The sequence below is a fragment of the Ursus arctos genome, chromosome X, assembly GCF_023065955.2.
Source record: "Ursus arctos isolate Adak ecotype North America chromosome X, UrsArc2.0, whole genome shotgun sequence".
In the NCBI taxonomy this organism is placed as follows: Eukaryota; Metazoa; Chordata; class Mammalia; order Carnivora; family Ursidae; genus Ursus; species Ursus arctos.
Window position 1 is genome coordinate 59,430,827 of NC_079873.1, and position 13,432 is coordinate 59,444,258.

A 13,432-nucleotide genomic window follows, 5' to 3' on the forward strand; every position below is an offset into this window, starting at 1 on the left:
TGTAAAAGGGTGGGAAAATCTGATAACGTTGGAATTTGTAAAAGGAAAGTTACAGAAGGCCTTTCTTAGATGGTAATGCCTGAAGGAAGTTAGGGAACCAGCCACACAGCGTCCAACTCGGTTTTCATAGTTAATTTTGAAAAACAACCTTACCCAAGTTTTTAGGGTGTTTCTGTGGGTTTTTTTCCCTTCCATTTTTCTGTTTTCTCTGTTTCCAGGTAACGTTAACTCCAGCTACACGCTTTCTCACTATTCTTCCAACAAACTAAACTTGTTCCCACCTCTACAACTTTATATGGGCTAGAATATTTTCCGTTCTTATCTTTGCTCTCATCAACCAAGCCTCTTCTCAATTGTCATCTCCCCAGAGGCATCTTCCCTAACCACGCTATCCAAAATAGCAACTTCCCCATCTCCTTACTTGCTTAATTTTCTTTAAAGTACTTAATCTGAAAGTGTATTATTTATTTGTTTACCCCACCCCTTAAGAGCAGTAAACCTCATTGTTTTGTTTATTGTTATAACGCCAGCGAGCTCGTAGTAAACTATCAAATGTTTTTTGAGAGAACGCACCCCCTCAGCATGATGGCCATTGCATCAGCCTAGAATATAAGTATTTCACTCCAAGCAGTTACAATAATATTCTCATATTTCCTGCTCATCTTCCCACCAGGCTTGATGTTGTCATTTTTAACAGCATGTATACATAATTTAGGTGCTGTGGCTCTACTCAGTTTTTTGTCTTATATGATGTAGTCATGTACCAGAACTTTTACCTAGAATGCGTAAAATGAATAATTCTTCGGTGGCCTGCAAGGCCTATTAAACCCGATATTGAGCTTCTGGTAATAACATTAGCCACTCCTTGACATATTCTTGAGGCAAACATGGTTTAATGTGAAATTTACAATCATAAAAGAAGTAGGAGAAAATGTAAGTGAATATGTCTGTATCCTTGGGGATGTGGAAGGACTTTCTAAACATGACACAAAATTTTTAAAAGGAATTACTGTTAAATAAGACTTCATAAATAAAAGTTTCTGGATGTAAAAACACAAGGTTAGTGAAGTTAAAAGAGAAATAACAAACTGAAAAAAGATAATTTCAACATGACATGTGAGAGCTAAGGGGTAATACTAGTCTATAATAAAATTAAAAGACAAATGACACATTGGTAAAAATATTACATATATGATAAACATATATGACAAATATCACAAGTCTATAAAGCCTATTAAAATTGATTTTTTAAAAAAGACAAACACTTCTTATGCTAAGAACATAAATAAGCAATTCAAAAAAGGAGAAAACATTTGCCTGATGACCATATGTAAGTAGGTTCGACCTCACAGTAACAAGAAGTGAAAATAAGAACAGTAATTTCTTTTTCTCCTCTTAGAATGTCAAATATTAAAAATTTGATAATATTAAGTATTGATGAAGATGCTATGAAATAGGCACACCTGTACGTACTGGTACAAATTGATATAACATGTTTTAGGAAACTTGGCAATGCATATCAAATACCTCAATGTTCTGTTTGACCAAGTCCACACACAGAAATTTATTTTAAGGAAAAGAAGTGAACACATTTGCAAAGATGCATGTAACAAATGTACAAAGATTTTAATCATAGAGAGGCTTATAATATTGAAATACTGAAAAATCAGGAAACTATTCAACAATAATTAGTGAAATACTTTACATCTACATGATGGACTCCTACATAGCCATTAAAAATTAGTAGCTAGATCTGGAAATATGTTCAGGTTATGTTTTTAATGAAAAAAAGCAATTTACAAAATAGCATGTGTGATTCTATTTTTATATTAAAAAGCTATGTGTAAATATGCATAGAAAAAATCTAGATGTGTATACATGCAAATAAAATATGAAGGGATGATTATTAGTAACCTTTCTTCTTTCCTCTTTTTGCATTGTCTTGAATATTTTGCAATGTGCATGTATTACCTGATACTGGGGGAAGGGGCCATTTTCACTTTGAAAGAAACGTCTGTCTGAATCTGAAAAAGAAAAAAGAAAAAACGAGTATCTTTAATCCATCTATTTTTTCTATTCATCATTTAATTATACCCTTTCTCTCTTTCTTTCTTCTGTTTTCTTTTTCTCTTCCTCTCTTCCATGTATTATTCCATTCTGTTTTATAAGCAAGGAACTGCTTACTTCCAATATCTTGGAAGTGACTTCTCAGGAAACAACCACTGAGTAATTTTCATTCAGCTTCCATTCAGTCTAATTGCATTTCTTTCCCATGCACTTCTTTACATATGTGTGATGTTCAAATGAGTTTTAACCCTTCCTGGTGAGATGTCCTTTAGGAGGAAAAAAATAAAAGATTTTCCCAGTCTTTCTTGTGTTCATTTATTCAACAAAATGTATTAATCATCTGCTATATGCTGGTCACTGGGAATAGATTAGTAGACCACAGACAGGAAGACCCTACCCTTGTGGCAAGACAGACATTGAACGAATACTTATAAATGTAATGAACACTACAAAGGAGACATGTGGATACAATGGGAGGGGTGTATAAAAGGAACATTTAACCTAGAAATGATACCACTTATAGCTGAGACCTGAGCTGAAGTAAGAATGACAATTAGAGAGGAGAAAAAAGATTGAGGAGCCCTGGAAGAGGGAATGATCTATACAAATTTCCTGGGGTGAGAAAATGGGGAACCGAAAGAATATCTCATTTTCTTTAGAAAATCACTCTATGTAATTTTCTTCTTAGTATTCACCACACCAGAATTTATCTATCTTGTCTATTACTGTTTGTATGTCTATGCTTCTAGCCTGTCAGTCTTCCTACTGTCCTGTCCCTGGTGTTAAATTCCATGGGAACTGAAGCTTTGTCCCACTACTTCACCGCTGTATTTTCTGAGCCTAAAATACATAGTAGACAATATTTCTTGAATGAATCAAAGAATTAGCTTGTACCTCATATTAGACATTTTGGATATTAAGGGCAATGGGAAGATGTTGAAAAGTTTTTAAAAGATCACTTAAAAATTATCTGATAAAGGTTTTTTTTAAAAAAAAGATATTTATGAGTGCCATATGCTCAAGATTGCATTTTCTTTATAGTAGTTATACTTACTATTTTTTTTAAGTAGGCTTCACGCCCAGCATGGGGTTTGACATGGGGCTGGAACTCACAGCCATGAATGAGATCAAGACCTGAGCTGAGATTAAGAGTCGGCTATTCAATGGACTGTGCCACCCAGGGACGCTGAGTATACTTACTATTTTAAGATTCAAAAATCCTTTATCTTTAGGAAGATCGACTGGTCTTGTTTTTTAAAAAAAATTGACACCCACAAAATATCTACTTATTTAGTTTAGATACTGCCTGTAGTGTCTAAGAAGCTTTTTTTAAAAAAAATATTTTGCATAAGAACTACTGGCCAAAATCAATTTAACCAGAAAACCAATGTCTGCATCTTAGCAATTCCATTTTGCCTCAGTTTGCTCCTTTAGGGGTTCACAATAATATTGAAGATATAAATGAATTCTAAATATTTTCTTCAGTTTGCGCTGAGGAAAAGAATAGCAAGATGGGAAGGGATAAGTGCAAGGTAATCAGTAATTCATTCATTCATTCCATTAAGTCATTCATTCAAAAATATTTATTGTATGCCATGGCATTGTGCTAGGCCTTGGGGCTATAGATATAAAAGATATAATCACTGTCCTGAAAAAATTCACATCCAGAAGAAAAGAGGCAGAATGTAGTTTCATCTATAGTCAATTTGTAAAAATATGTGGAAGCTGAAGCTGATGTGTTGGTTTCACTGTAGGGGCCCAGGCAACACTTTTGAGAAAGTCATCCACAGATTTGTATTTATAGGATGTTAGAGGATTTAAAAATAAATGAAAGATTAGGGAGTGAAGCACACAAAGCATAAAAGCCCTTTTATTCCTTATCATCTGTAGGAAGTATTTTTAACCTAAAAGACTTAAGAATGGCAATCTTGCATATTCACCTTAGGCTACTAAGATCACAATTGTTTTCATTCCTAGTAGCACAATGCCATGTTTATACCAGTATTGCTATTGAAAACCTAGTTGCTCTATAACTCAGTTTATCTCTTCGAAAAAGGTATGTAGTGATGGATATTGTTTCTCCTACGAATGTCATGTAATTAATTAACTGGGGTTGGTCTCCTCCAGCAAAATATACTCTAGAAATAGGAAGTACTATTGCACATATTCAAACCAGTAGAAATAAAATATGTACGGAGTGCCTGGTTAATTACATCAGTAGTAGGGGAACTGAGTAGATTTAGTGTAGTGCCTTTTTTTCTGGCTACTAGAGCAGCAATGAAAGGTCTTTCTTTACATTTTATGCTTTCCGGGAATATAAAAACAACCTGTCTAAGGAAGCAATATCAAGCACCTTATGTATCAAACATGAAGGTTTTAGATGCTCTGGTACAGAAAGCACAAAGCAGTTTTCTAAATCATGCCAAAACAACCAGAATGTAATTTTTCTGTAACAAATTAAGTGCAATATAGCAGGGAGAAGACAGAAGACCTGGATTAGAGAAGAAATACCCATTTTATCTCCAATTAGTAATCTATTTTAATAAATACATTGTCATTTAATTAAACTGAAGCATAAATGTTTAAAGTAGACTAGGTTGACTATGCACTGTCTTTGGCATCAAACAACTTCTCTGTGGAGACAAGATGATTCTGTCCCTGTTTCATATTTCTATCCTCCTCCGTCACCATAAAAGCCTCAAGCCCATCTGGTCCAGCACCCACCTAAACTTTCATCTCCATAGAGGTCAGCTATAGGTCCACTTCCATCTCCATCTCCACCATTTTGCATCCTCCCAACACTTCCCACTGAGCCCTCTGAAACCATGCAGTCAAAATTAGCACATACGCCTGCATTCTTCGTCTCTCCATTGAAAGGTCTATCCTTCTCAGCACTTTGTCTGAGAAGTGCCAGCTTCCAAAAGACCTCCCCTCCCCCAAGATTCACTGAGAAAAAAACCCAAGTGCAGACTGTTTTTTTCTAGAAAAATCTTCATATCTCAAACCCAGAAGGAAAGGTGGAAGGGACACTTAATTAAAATACAGATTCCTAGGCCTCACCCTAGGATTCTGATTCAGACGTTTTAGGGTACAATTCAGGAATCTTCATTTCAAATAAACTCTCTAAAAGATTCAGATGCAGGTTATCTTCAGAGAAGTACTTAGAAGATGGACTTAGTTCCATAGATGAGAGAAATCATATGATAGTTGTCTTTCTCTGCTTGACTTATTTCACTTAGCATTATCTCCTCCAGTGCCGTCCATGTTGTAGCAAATGTTGAGAACTTGTTCTTTCTGATAGCTGAGTAATATTCCATTGTATATATGGACCACAACTTCTTAATCCAGTCATCTGTTGAAGGGCATCTCGGCTCCTTCCACGATTTAGCTATTGTGGACATTGCTGCTATGAACATTGGTGGAACATAAGAACTAGGATGATCAGTAGGGGAAGAAAGGGATAAAGAAAGGGGTGGTAATCAGAAGGGGGAATGAAACATGAGAGACTATGGACTATGAGAAACAAACTGAGGGCCACAGAGGGGAGGGGGGTGGGGGAATGGGATAGGCCGGTGATGGGTAGTAAGGAGGGCACATATTGCATGGTGCACTGGGTGTTATACACAAGTAATGAATCATCGAGCCTTACATCGAAAACCGGGGATGTACTGTATGGTGACTAACATAATATAATAAAAAATCATTATAAAAAAAAAAGAAGATGGACTTAGTCCAAGACTCTGGACTCTGGGAAACAAACTGAGGGTTACAGAAGGGAGGGGGGTGATGGGTATTAAGGAGGGCACGTGTTGTGATGAGCACTGGGTGTTACACGCAACTACTGAATCATTGAACACTACATCAAAAACTAATGATGTACTATATGTTGGCTAATTGAACATAACAGAAAAAATTTTTGAAAAAGATGGACTTAGTTAAAACAATATTAGTTATCTTCCAGGGTTTCCCTACTATGTGCCAAGAACATTATGCACATTATCTCATTTAACTCTTTCACACACAAAATGCCCCTGAAAGATGTAATGAGCATTTTATAGTTGAGGAAAATGACGCTCAAAGCAGCAAAAACAAAATTTGCATAAGATCATACAACTGCAAATAATGGAGATAAGTTTGTACTCTAAGTGCATGCTGCTTCTAACAACCCAGATCTCCTATCTCCTAAACCAGGGCTCAAGTGAATAATACATTTTAAAAAATACTTCCTTAAAGGTGATTGAAAAGATAGAAAACCCTGCTCTGCTAGACATGTTATTCTTAAAAGTTCTATGTATCTTATAATACTAAGATCTTGAATGAGCATTTTTTTCCAAATAAAAGTTCTCTCCTTCTCCCTTTTTACCCACCTCCTTCTCTATATATATATATATTGTAGAAATCTGCTAAAGTCACTTATTTCTTTGGTTAGGTTAATTCCTTTTTTTTTTCTTTTTGGCAGGACAAAAAGCACTTGGAAATACCTAGAAAAAGGATGAAAACTCTGACTTCAGGAAAGCCTGGTCAGTGTTCATCTGCTTCTAAACACTTAAGATAATCCAGCTGTGAGAAAATTGTTATCAATCTTCCATAACTCTGTATTTCAAGGAGAAAAAGAATGATGTTTAAAAATATGCCTTACTACCTACATATATAATAAATAATAAAGTATTTATTATGCCCTTAAAATGTGTCAGGCTCTATACGAACGCTAAGCAGTCCTCTTATTTAATGTTCACAATAAACCTGTGATATATGTATTGTACCCACATTAAAGCTGGGAAAATTAAAGTAACTCTATCAAGCAGTACAGCTAGTAAGTGGAGGAGCCAGGGATACAAACCAAGTCTGCATGACTTTAAAGTCTTGGTCAGGTGCTTAATCCCTCTATCAAACCTCCACGAACCAACCTTTCAGAAAAACAACACCTTTAGACAGAAAAAGAACTGCAAGTGAGTTATTAAAGACACATTCACATGATCCTGAATAAGGAGTCTAAGGGAGTATTTTTATTTTGGTTGCTTTTGTTTTCTGCATGAACACAGGGCCAGCAGATGCATCCATTTCTCACATGTGAAGTGCCCATCCCCCTCACAGCCACTTCATGTTGAGTGGTAGCTGATTTGCACTGGTTTGAGCACTGAGCAGAGAAGAGGAAATACTGCCTGTTTCTTTTCGCTCAGTGTACTATCTTCTCCATAGTGGTCTCTCAGTTATTCCCACATTGGAAAGCACACATTCACTTTCAAAGGAAGGATTATTGCTTAAATCTGCCTGATTATGAAAGCCTATAATCTCTCCTTCTTGACAGAGGTGAGCCTGTTTCTTTTGTGGTTTTTTTTTTTTTTTAGATTTTTAAAATTTATTTATTTGACAGAGAGACAGCCAGCGAGAGAGGGAACACAAGCAGGGGGAGTGGGAGAGGAAGAAGCAGGCTCATAGGAGAGGAGCCTGATGTGGGGCTCGATCCCATAACGCCGGGATCACGCCCTGAGCCGAAGGCAGATGCCTAACGACTGTGCCACCCAGGCGCCCCAGTGAGCCTGTTCCTTAAAGAGCAAAGAGTAAGGAATCTTCATTTCTCTGATCCTGGATGCCAGGGTCTTAAGTTATGGTTCCATTTTTAAAGAAAATCTTTTATAAAAGATTCTATTTTTCAAAAGATTTCTACCTATACAGTAACACAAATATCATCATACTAAGACACATAACTAGATTTCCTACTCTCTTTTTTGGCTGAAAACTTGATTCAACAAGAAACCTAAAATCACAAATAGAACATCAGACTTTGATAACAGCATAGCTGGACTGGTCACTTTCCATTAGTGTAAAGTCGAAATTGTACAGTTTGACTCATGCTGCCAGTTGAATAAATGCAGTAAAAGCTAACACAAGATGAGGTGAGGAACCTAAAAGCCACAATAATAGTTGGTATTATCTCTGATCCTGAGCAAAACTGCCAGGTAGACAAAGCTTATTTTGGTTGTCCCTTCAGCATTGCTCCCCCAACTAGACTTCCAAACATCTAGTTGTCAGTGCTTAGCCAACTTTAGTTATTTCTAACTGTATTCAAAAGTTTTACTATATTGCTTGCTGTCAGTATTTTTTCCTTTAAATTGACTCATCTTTTAAAATGTAAATCATTTACTTAATAGGATATTCTGCATCAATATTATAAATGGAAAACCAGTATCATTTGCCATAAATGGAAGATAGCCAGAAAAATCAATACATAATTAGTAAAATACAGGATGTTCATTTGAGTATCACTTAAGATCAAGCTGATTACATTTAACATGCTGATTAACATTAACAAAGGAAATCTTGTTTGTGGATTGGTCTTCCTGGCCTGAAACCCAACACTGTCCAGAGTATTGCATTATATTCCTTCCTTCTCCTCCCAATTAAGCCAGTTCTATAGTTTTTCTCTTAGGGCTCAAGCCTGCATGGTGGCCTATTCCAAAGTGATAATTAGCTCAAATTGAATAACCAGTTTCCAGCTTAGGAAAAAAGATTGGAAGAGATTCTTTCCAGATAATAAATATGGGTTTTAACTTTTGCCTCCTTGCAGTAATTGTTGCCTTTTTTTCTTGAAACCTTAGAGGAATGACCTCCAAACCTCCTAATCACGGGTACCAGAGCTCACCCTGGCAACTATGATTCAGTAAGACTGAGGTGGGGTCCAGATATCTGTGTTTAAGGCATGCACTTGTCATGTTGAGCACTGGGTGATGTATGGAATTGTTAATCACTATATTGTACACCTGAAACTAGTATAACACTGTATGCTAAATATACTGGAATTAAAATAAAAAGAAATTAAAAAATTAAAACAAGCAAACAAATAAACCTCCCCAAGTAATTCGAATGTGGAACCTGTTTGGGAACTTTAATATAACCAAAAGGGAGGTTTTTTGGGGGAGCCATAGCAAATTGGTGGGGAACATATTTTCAGGTGAGATTGCTTGTTGACACTTGTCAAATCACACTGTAGTCAGTTACTACCAGCAAGGTTAAGTCTGTAGACTTGATTACCTAAAGAAGAATTTAATTGGGAGTAAATAAGGTGTATTATTATTTTAAGAAAATTTCAAAGAAGTTGAGCCAGATGCAAGTTTAGCTTACATGTGTGGGGGTGGGGGGAAGAAAGCTCAAATCATATGCAAATATTCCAAATAAATATCTGATAAAGATGGCATTTCAAATCAACTGAATGATAGATTACTTTTTAATCAGTGATGTTGAGACAATTCACTAACTTCAAACAAAAAGGTACAAAAAATATAGCATATCTTCTTTACCTATTCATCTGTTGATGGACATCTGGGCTCTTTCCATATTTTGACTATTGTGGACATTGCTGCTATAAACATTGGGGTGCATGTGCCCCTTCGAATCACTATGTTTATATCCTTGGGATAAATACCTAGTACTGCAATTGCTGGGTCGAATGGAATATTATTCAGCCATCAAAAAGAATGAAATCTTGCCATTTGCAACAAGTTGGATGGAACTAGAGGGTATTATGCTAAGCAAAATAAGTCAGTCAGAGAAAGACAAATATTATATGATTTCACTCATTTGTGGAATTTAAGAAACAAAACAGATGAACATAAGAGAAGGCAAGGAAAAATAAAATAAGATGAAAATTGAGAGGAAGGCAAACCATAAGAGATGCTGAACTCTAGGAAACAAACTGAGGGTTGCTGGAGGGGAAGTAGGTGGCAGGGAGAAGGGATAATTGGATGATGGGCATTAAGGAGGGCACTTGATGTAATGAGCACTGGGTATTATATGCAACTGATGAATCACTAAATTCTACCTCTGAAACTAATACAGAAGTACAAATAATAACATCCATGTGAATAAAACCACTTTATATATATAAAAAATGAAACTCCTGCAATTTGTAAAAGTGTATATTGGTCCACTCTTTTTGAAGTAAAATTTGGCATTATACACCAAAAGCCTTAAAAACATGCATGCCCTTTTCCTTAGCAATTCTGCATTTAGGACTTTATCTTGAGGAAATAATCACATAAGTGCACAAAAAAGCTGTATATATAAGACTGCTCATCAAAATATTGCTGTTGGGGCACCTGGATGGCTTAGTTTGTTAAGCATCCAACTCTTGGTTTCAGCTCTGGTCATAATCTCAGGGGTGTGAGATCCAGCTCCACATGGAGCCCCATGTCAAAGCCCCACATCAAGCCCGACATGGAGCCCAGCTGAGCCCCATTGAGCCCCATGCTCAGCGTGAGGTCTACTTGTGATTCTCTCCCTCCCCATCTGCTCCTCCCCATGCTTACACACATACACACACACTCTCTCTCTCTCTCTCTCAAATAAATAAATAAATAAATAAAAATCTTTAAAAAATGCTGTTAATAATAATGCAAAGCTAGAAATAGTCAAAATATTCAGAAATACAGTATTTGTTACATAATGTATGGTATACTTGTACAGTGAAATGTATTTCAGGAATGAAATATGATTATGTCTGCCTGTATTTATTGGTATCAAAATATATTTATATGTTATAATATGAAAATTCAGGTTACCAAATATAGTGTCCTCCTTTTAAAATATAGATACTAATATATACAAAGAAAAAAAGTCAGGATAGTAACTAAAATATTAACAGTGTTTATCTAGTGGATGGTGGGCTTAAAGGTAACTCTTATTTTCTTGTTTGTATCTCTGCACATTTTCTAAAAAAATTTATAAGCATGAATTATTTTTAAAATAATGAAAAGCAACAAAGATGTTTCTATTTTTGTTCATACCCTTTAGCTTAGCATTTCTAATTCTAAGAATTTTTCCTAAAGAAAGAATCAGATATACACACGTGCACAAAAATAACACTCAAAGATTGTTCATTATTAAATTGTTTATAATTGCAAAATATTAAAATGTCCTCTTTTCAATAATTAGGGTGTTTTTTTAAAGTATTTTTTAAACCGTCTTAACCATTTTTAAGTGTATAGTTTGGTAGTGAACTAGGGTGTTTGTTAATAAATTATGGCACACCTTATGATGGAGCATTATAGTGCCATTAAATGGTTTATTTTAGCTTAATGACATGGAAAATATTTGTGACATATTGTCAAATGAGAAAAATCAGTTTATCACATATGCATAGCATGATTCTAATTTTGTTTTAAAGACATGTTTTATAAGTATAGGAAAGATGAATCTGGAAGGATATATATTTAAATGTTAATATATATTTCTGGGTACTGTCATTACAGGCAATTATTTCCCAAAGTGTTTGCAAGAAACATGCATAACTTTTGTCCTCAGAAGAAAAATAAATGTTATAGAAGAAAAGGAGATTTTTATCTCTAGAGTAATCAGTTTTTACTCATCTTCTTGTGCATTGCAAATTGTCCATTAGACTGTAACTATCATGTGGGCAGAGATTAGGTTTTTAAACAAATTTCCCCTGGTACTCCCTGCCACATAGCATTCTGCATTCAGTAAATGTTGACTAACTGAATTTGTGCATGTGCATACATATAAGCCTATGTATCTATGTGGGCATGCATATTTAAATATGCCAACCTCTTTCTCATCAGTAATGAGAAAAAAATGAAAGGGAGTTTTTTTGAAAAGTGCTATAGGTCTATAGGACTTTTATCACATACTGGAGAGGAAAGTACTTGTCAAGGCTAAGAGTACAGAGTGACCAGTAAAGATGTGTGGATCATACCAGTCAAGTTTGTCAACCTTAGCCCAAGCATTTGTTTTCTTATACTGTCCTTGTCTGGGTAATCTTGAGTCTCAGCCAAATCTTCTGTGGTTCTACTAATTAGCCTGTCTGGGCACTTTACTGGAAAATTTTAACTAAAAAGCCACATACCAGGGCACCTAGGTGGCTCAGTCGGTTAAGCGTCTGCTTTCAGCTCAGGTCATGATCCCAGGGTCCTGGGATTGAGCCCCGCCTTGAGCCCTGCATTGGGCTCCCTGCTCAGTGGGGAGCCTGCTTCTCCCTCTCCCTCTGCTGCTCCCCCTGCTTATGTGCCCTTTCTTTCTCTCTCTGTCAAATAAATAAATAAAATCTTTAAAAATAAACAAATAAGTAAAATAAAAAGCCACATACCACTGCAACCGGTAAATGGGCTAAGTGTACCCAATATCAGTTCCTTCTTACAAGCCCCTGTTAAATCAGCTGAAGTGGCCCTCGTTCTGTCGGGAAGCTGGCAAGCAGGACAGGTTTGCAGGTCTTCAGTCACATTTTATTTCTCATCTCCAAAACTCCATACTCCACATCAAAACTGAGATAAGAGTATAAAGTTTGTACTTCAGGATATCAGCAGGTGCCCAAGAGGGAACGAGTTTTAAAATCTCTCAAACCGCTAAATTATTTAAAAAGCTTCTAACAAGCTCTTCAGAATCAGACAGCAGAGCTTAAGAATTTATACATTTGATATCAGAAATGGGAAGACAGGATAAAGACCCAATTTGAGCACTTGCTGATTTGATTTTTTAACAATAGTTATGGCTGTGCAAGGAAGGCATGGAAAGTGGAGGATGTTTTAAAGGCAGATCATGGTTTATACTTAATTATAGCTTTAGTTGAGCTGAGAACATGGGTTAGGGCTTAATCGTGACTCAGGTTTTCCCTCAGAGACATCTCAGATAATTGGGTAGGGCTCCTGCTTCCTCAAAGCCTCTGATAGAGAATTACTGATTCTAAAATCTCCTGTAGGATGCTTTTACACAATGAGGTAGGAACTAAAGAAGTGGGAGTTCAGAAATCTAGGCAGATTGACCAATCGTGAATTTATACTGCTTCATTATGCTAAGCCATTAGAGGCTGCATCTGGGGGACACACTAATGCTACTATCTTCTTACATATTTATTGGGCTGTCAAGGTATAAAATGTCACTATTAAAATCCAAAGTACTATGTAGCAGACTTTGGGTTACTATTTCCTCTGCTCATCAGCAAGCCCTGTAAGTTTCCCATGCCAAAATCCTGACGGCAGGATCCCTACTCTCAGCAAAGATTTAATAGAAGAAAGCACTGGTAAGGTCTCATGTGACCCAGCTTTACTCCTTTTTCAAATTAACTGGGAAGTGTTACTAGTAAATAATTAAAAACTCTAATCCAGTTTGGGTCCTGTCAACCACATCAGATTTTATTTACACTGGGAGTGATATCTGCTAAAAATCTTATACTTTGCATTTTGTGGGAGATGCAGGGGGTACCCCTGTGATAAAGAAAATGTAAAAAAGTGACACTGGAGTCCATGAGAATTACAGGGTTTCTGAGCAATACATTTACAAAAATAATTTGCCTTGTCCAGAAAAGCCTATGGCTCCACTTACACCCTTTTACTGTGAGACTTCCATACCACCAGCA